The 7,987-nt window shown below is 34.9% G+C and overlaps 1 protein-coding gene across 3 annotated transcripts in view; it reads right to left on the reverse strand.

Moving 5' to 3' along the window:
- ubox5 (U-box domain containing 5) overlaps nt 1-7,987 on the reverse strand; it is a 75,498-nt gene that overhangs the window by 43,658 nt on the left and 23,853 nt on the right. The window lies entirely within an intron of this gene.

Consider the following 7,987-nt stretch of genomic DNA (forward strand, 5'->3'; position numbering starts at 1 on the left):
AGCTAATGTTTCTGTGATAGAATTATAAGTTCTCAAGAGTATTTCTTTCCAATTCCCCAAAAAATATTTAAAGCCTTACTTAGGCAGGATTAGTATTACAACAGGAGGTGTTATAAATAATTACATTCTTCTTTCAAGGTCTTGGTTCCATATGTTTACTTCTTTTCATAAAGTATAAAAAATGTAATAACCAGTGTTGGGTATGAATTTGTGTCTGTTACCACTTGAATAAACTTCAGCAATGTACAACCTTGGAATGAAATCACTGGGTTAGGAAAATAGGTGAAAAGATAAATATTAAAAGGGTACCCCATAATTGATGTTAATACAGTCTGAAATTAAGGCAGAATTAGCGTTACAGAAGGCAAATACTATACATTATGACAGTGAAATCACTTTATGTATTAAAGTTTGTCATTGTACAATAACATTTTTAATTGAACTTTTCAAAATTTTATTTCATCCTACAGAAGGACCTAAAACAACAACATACTGTATAATGAAAGTATTGTCGTTTGTTAATCAGTTGGCTTTAAATGCTTTTGTGCAGGTGACAATAGGGGTAGAGTTAACGAAGTAGAATTCTATGCTCACTTGTTAAGTGGCTGATTAAGAGGGGTGTAGGGAAACTAATGAAATCATTCTTCATACATTAGGTATGACCCTTGTAATGTTCCTTGTTAAATTCTAAGAGTCATTTATTTTTGTGAAACACATCCCATAACCAACCTTCATAATGCTATTAAAAAAACAATTTTAAAGCCACTAAAATGTTAGAAGAAAAATCAGAGAAAATCATTTAATTTGTGTTGGCTTTGATGAGAATAGAAGCCACCTGTTATCTGCATGTGGCATTACATGGTTAAAAAGTTCCATGTACGATGACTTTAAGTCAGGAGCCTCAGAAATAAGGCATCACTCATTCACAATTTTCAAAGGATAAACGAACATCCACTACAAACAAAAAAGTGACAGGTGATCTATAAATGAAAGAACACAAACATGTAACATTGCCAAAATATTTAATCATAAGATGTGGCTTCTGGTAATAGTATTACTAAACATATTCGGTACTTAACACTTACAGGCATGACCTGCTTGCATATCTATACAGTTCTTTGAAAGGCATCTCATTTACATTAGCAAAACTTCACAAAACAATGTAATCTAACATGTTCTGTACACTACTGCTTTAACCTTAATCCAAAATTATTAAAATGCTAAGCATAGCCAGCACCAAGGGCTATGGCGTTGAGTGTGATGTGGTTACTGGACATGGAAGTACTAAGACATCACTTGCAAGTTGAGATAATCACCCTCATCTTCTTAAATGTTTAAGTCACACAGCCAATAAAGAAAGTTCACTAAAGAAAGTAACAGAAATGCTTATCCAAATACCAACCTAAACACAACCGACTGGAAATCTGTCTTTATGTCCACATCTGAAAACATAACCAACCTAAACACAACCGAATGGAAATCTGTCTTTATGTGCACATCTGAAAACATAGTTTTTCACTTAAATGTATTTATTTCAGTAAAATGTACTTCACAGTTGGACGGTTCAGAGCTCTCAATGCCACACATCTGGCACATTACAAAATGAATGGATTTGCTTAAGAAAACTGTTATGTTGCCTACCACTCTGCACAAATTCACTCAGAGCAGATACTGCACTGTAGCTCAATTTTAGTGCTAGGAAGTTACAAATTCTATTTATTATTTTATCCTTCATGCATGCCACAGAAAGAAGCAATACTACTTCTTACAGGTAACATGGAAATACACTGTACTAAAAAGTCTCAAGTTGTGGTAATTCAACAGAAAAGCAGTGCAGATTAATGACACTTGCAAATGACTCTAATGATTTTGAAGTCTTAACATTAATTTCTAAAATGAAACCTATTACTTGTTCCCTAGATCCAGTGGCAACAAAGCTAGTAAAAAGCGCAGTGCATGTTCTTGCAGCACGTATTCTTAGCATTATTAATAACTGAGGCACTAAAAGTGTTAGTCATCAAACCCTTACCTAAAAATTCACCTACACATACTTAATTATAGACTCATATCAAACTTACCCTTTCTCTCTAAAATACTTGAAAAGGTAGTCACCAGTAAACTTTAGTCACACCTTATGCATCACGATTTATTTGACAAATTCCAGTCTGGTTTCCGCACTGGTCATAGTATAGAAACAGCACTAACGTGTGTTGTAAACAACATTCTGATATCCTCTGATGAAGGAAACTCCACTGTAATTATGTTGTTAAACTTAAGTGCAGCATTTGAATTCACTGACCATTCTATTTTACTATACAGTGATCCCTTGCTATATGGCGCTTCGACTTTCGCAGCTTCACTCCATCACGGATTTTAAATGTAATTATATCTAAATATATATCACAGATTTTTCTCTGGTTCGCAGATTTCTGCGGACAATGGGTCTTTCAATTTATGGTACTTGCTTCCTCAGTTTGTTTGCCCGGTTGATTTCATACAAGGGACGCTATTGGCGGATGGCCGAGAAGCTACCCAATCAGAGCATGTATTACATATTAAATAAAACTCCTCCATGATATACGATATGCTTCCCGCGTGCTGCTTCGCACACTTAAAAGCTCCAACAGCCCGTATTGATTTTTCATTGTTTGCTTTTCTCTGTGTCTCACTCTTTCTGAGAAATACAGGCAGATACTTATCCATCATGCAATACCATCAGGGAGGCATATGATTGGCCCCATTATCTGCTCCTGACGGAGGGGGTGTGAGCAGAGGGGCTGTTTGCTTAGAAGATACGGACATGCCTGTAAAAAAATGCTGAAAGGCTACCTTCACATTGATCCCTTCATTGCGCCGCTTTATCACGGTGCTTGCATACTTAAAAGCGCAACAGCCTTATTGATTTTTGATTGTTTACTTTACTCTCTCTCTCTGAGATTCTCCGCTCTTGACGTGCACCTTGAAGAGGAAGATATGTTTGCATTCTTTTAATTGTGAGAAAGAACTGTCATCTCTGTCTTGTCATGGAGCACAGTTTAAACTTTTGACTAAAGGGTGTTATTTTATGTCTAGAGGGCTCTAATAATGTTAAAAAAACGTATTTAGAAGGTCAAACAGGTTTTCAATGCTCTAACTGCGAAAATATTAGATTTATAAATAAAGAATCCTACTTCTTGGAAATTCATTTATCTGTCTGGAGCGGATCAACCGCTAGAAACGAGGGTTTACTGTATAACTGTGCGGAGAATATTTATAAACAGTGTGGGAGAGTTTCTAAGAGCTTAAAATATATAAAAATAACCATAAAAATAACCATACAAATATATGGTTTCTACTTCGCGGATTTTCACCTATTGCGGGGGGTTCTGGAACGCAACCCCTGCGATCGAGGAGGGATTACTGTATAGGGTGGAAATGGACATTGGGCTTACAGGGATGTCCTTGTCTGGTTTAGTTCTTATTTATCAAAACAATTCCAATATGCACAGAAATGTGCTGACAGTACTCCATCGTTATACACAGAAGTGAGATATGGTGTCCTGCAAGGTTCAGTACTGGGACCTTTACTGTTTTCACATTACATGCTTCCACTGGGATCTATTTCACTTGTACTTGTATGCAAATGACACCCAGTTTTACCTTTCTTTTAGACCAAATAAAGTTTCTCTAATATTGTCTTTAATTAGTTGTGTTTTAGTGAGAGTGGATGGATGAGAACTGCTTGTCTTTAAACGCAGATAAAACAGAGATGTTAATTATTGGAGGGAATGATGCTGATCGCAACAATATTTTGTCATTATTTAACTCAACTGGAATTACCATTAGTTTTACTGAATCAGCCCGCAATCTAGACAGTATCTTTGATTGTAGCATTTAATTTAAAGTGCACATTACAAAATTGTCCAAAACATGTTTCTTCCATATTGCAAATGTTGAGAAATGAAGGGTTTTTTAAAATAAGCGTGATACTGAGAAATGTATTCATACATTTATTTGTAGTTGGATTGACTAGAGCAATGCAAGCTTCCAGTTAAGCCAAAATGCAGCTGCAAGAACAATTACAAGAAAATAAAAACATATGACTCCAGTTCTTAAATCCTTACACTGGCTTCCAGTTACGTTTAGGGCAGATTTCAGAATCATACTTTTAACATATTCAGTTTTAAATGGCAAATGTCTGGTTTACTTATCTGAACTTATCATTACTTACAAGCCAGAAAGGACATTAAGTCCTCAAGATGCCAGGCTGCTTATGATTCCATGAATTAATAAAATAACAGTGGGAGGTCGGACTTTTAGTTACAGAGCCCCTAAACTGTGGAATGGTCTGCCGGCTACTATAAGAGATGCCCCTTCAGTCTCACCTTCAAATCCTAGCTGAAGCCTCACTACTTCAGTTTAGTTTACCCAGATTAGAGCTACTGATTAACTGTGCATACTTCATCTCTGTTGTTAGTCATTAGCACTAAAACATAAGTAATATGATAGTTACAATTTGTTACTAACACTCTCCTATTCTGCTTCTCTACTCGGTACTCAAATGTGGCACTTGGTGCCACTGCCCTACTGCCAAGTTGTTTGCGTGCCTAAGGAAAAGTCATCTCTGATGGAGGAGCACTGGAATCATCAGGTAGAAGAGTCCTTTCATAAGGCTGGCCAGCCCAGCACTGACTAATCTGTGGAATGACCAGTGGGGGGCTAGGGCGGAGGCAGCTTGATGGCCAAGGTCTCCAGGACTCTGAACAAATCTTAATCTTATTATGTGATATCTACTCTTGCATTTTACTCTGTACTTGTAATATTACTATTGTACTGTATTGAGGATTACTTGTGTTATATTCTGTGTATTGTATTATCCATTTTTTGACAACCACTGCATGCCCAACCTGCCTGGAAAGGGGTCTCTCTCTGAATTGCCTTCCCAAGGTTTCTTCCATTTTTATTCCTACAAAGGTTTTGCTTTGAGGAGTTTCTTCTTGTCTTCTTAGAGAGTCAAGGCTGGGGGGATGACAAAAGACAGGGCCTATTAAAGCCCATTGCGGAACTCCTTGTGTGATTTTGGGCTGTACAAAAATAATGTAAAGCGTTACCCAATACAATTTAAGTGTCCATAATTACGCTGTACTATGCAATTACCTGTATAAGTACAGTGTAACTACGAGTTATTACTCCGTACTTGCTGTGTAATACAAACGCTATAGTTAATTGCTTAGTTGTTATTATTATTCCACAGTTTATGTAATTACCATGTAACAATTTATCACAGATCCAAAAACAAGTGTACTTACATAATTACAATGTATCTGTACTTTCAAAATGTAATAAAAACATCAAGGTATGTAACTACAACTATGTAACAGATGTTCCATGGTCTGGGCAATTGTAATGGAGAATTGCAGTGATAACTGCATAGGTTGATGATATTTCAAGATTTTTTTAAATGGTGAAAACACCTTTGTAAAATGGTTAACGCTTTTGCCTCACGGATCCATTATCCTCAGATGGAATTCTGTCTGGAGATATTTGTGTAAAATTTGTATGTTCTACCCATGTCTTCCTACGCCTGTTCTTCATGGGTTTTACTGCCACATCTCATGGACACGTAGGTTGGGTTACGTGGCCATATGGGTGAGAATGTGAGGCAGGAAACAGTCCAGGATGGGGAGCCATCCCATTGCAGGGCCCACTGACAAACATACCAGCGCTCACGCTCTCACACATATGGCCACATATGATTCAGAAACTATAACATTAAGCAATATTAACTTAAATACAGTAAAGTGCACTTTCATTTGTGTTATTTGGTTAAGACAATAAAGAACCAGTTTCACCAGCTATCCCATCACCTTTGTATCTGCTGTTTTTAAATTCAGTTTACTGTAGAGATGGACTTAACTTGATATTACAAATTACTAAGGACATAGTGTTTGCATTACAAATATAAAATCATCTTAAGATAACAGTACTTTACTTATCCAAGCTGCATTATGAAAAAAAATACATACCATGTATTAAAATTGATTACTGTAGAAATCCAACACTGTTAATGGTTCCAGAAAGTTGTTAGAGATGTCTGTATTTATTAATTGACAATTGATTGTATCCACTATGACTAAGCCCACATAATCATTCTATGTTACTCGGTACTGTTAGCATGCATACAGAGTACATTAGAAAACGACCATGACTGTATGTGCTATAGGCTCATGGAAATTATATAATTTAAGAAGTAATTAAACATTATATTTTGTGCAAAATTTTACAAACAGATTACCAAAGATCTCACGCAAAATGTTTCTTTACCTCCTTGTCAACATTATGTCTAGTTGATGTGGAGGATATATATCCTTCTTAAAGGAAATGATGAATCACGTTTGATTTAATGCCATATGTTCATTGAAGTTTGTTTCAGAATCAAATTTGAATGTCTTATAATAAAAAAAAAAATAGAAAAAAACTGGTAACTTAAAAACTCATCTTCTATAGCATAGTAATAGGGTGTTGTACCGTGTTAGCCATTATGAATGTAGTGAAAAGTCAAGCAAAATGACACATTTTACTGGCTAACTAAAAAGATCACAATATGCACAAAGGGGCCTAAATTGCCTTGAAAGCTTGCATATTGTAATCTTTTTAGTTACCCAATAAAAGTTGTCATTTTGTTGACTTTTCACTATAGCATAGTAGCAATTACTGAAGCCACATATTGATACTTTAATTGGATAGAAAAATGTATGGATGGTGTAACATTCAGGCACCAAGAACTAAATTGATTTAAAAGATGGAGTATTGTTTTAGTTATGTTTGAGAAATCTGAACTAGAACTGCTCATGGATACTCAGGCACAACCAACACCTAACAATAAGACATCAATCAATACATTTTTACATCAAGTGAACTCGAATCTGCTGCTTATGAAAACTATTAGGCCACCACAAACCTGTTAGGCAACGTTTTTAAATATAAGTACTGTTAAACAACATGCTTTTAAATGTATTCTACTAATACATGTAACTGCCAATAAATGATTCTGTCAGAGACCTACTGAATGATTATAATTTGCAGATAATGAGGCAGTGATGTAGTTTTTGTGTTTATTTGTTGACCCTATGCTTACATAGTTCTGTTCCTTTCAACATTAATTTGCTATACTTATTTTTATTATTACAGGTACCTTGCAGTGAGCAGGTGAACTGGCACTTGACAATCTTGTATTGGGAATTCATTTTGCTACCAGGGGTATAATATGTATAATAACAGGAAAGTATACAAGACACACAATTTGAAGTGACTTCTCTCAATGTAAACTTAAAACAGTAAACTAACTGGAACTGAAGTCACAGTAAATGTTTCCTTTTTAAGAAGGATAATGTTTTTAAATGAGAGATTATTAAATTCTCTAATATATATATATACATATATATATATATATATCTCTCAAATAAAGAGTACTGGTTTATTTTTACTTTATGCTCCCCTTATGGAATTCAAAAAGACGGATACAACATATGGAGGATATGGGTAATCAATATTCATACCCTTATTCTTTCAATCTGTTGTAGAGCACCAATTTAATGCTTGTTTATTTCTAGTATATTAATAATGAAACAAAAATTATTTAATATGCCAGACACTCTTCCCTAATCCCCCATCCCACTCATGTGACTTTGGGCAAGTAATGATTTTAATATTCTAATAAATGGCAGACTCAGTTATTAGGTAGCTATACCTGTACTGTTAAAAATGTTATTATGTTGAATTCCTAACTATGAGATCTTGGGTTTACATGGACTCCATGAATACTTTACAAAGTTTGATGTTGCCACCAAACACGTTTATTGCAATGTACATTTATGTATGCACTTCTTTTACAAGTATACTATAAATATAGATAATGTTTAATATTTATGCAGTTTTTACACAATTTTTAAAACATATGTAGCTAATAGTTAATCAATGTATAATTCTGAAAAATGTTTATTCACCA

The sequence above is a fragment of the Polypterus senegalus genome, chromosome 7 (assembly GCF_016835505.1).
Source record: "Polypterus senegalus isolate Bchr_013 chromosome 7, ASM1683550v1, whole genome shotgun sequence".
NCBI classification, from domain to species: Eukaryota; Metazoa; Chordata; class Cladistia; order Polypteriformes; family Polypteridae; genus Polypterus; species Polypterus senegalus.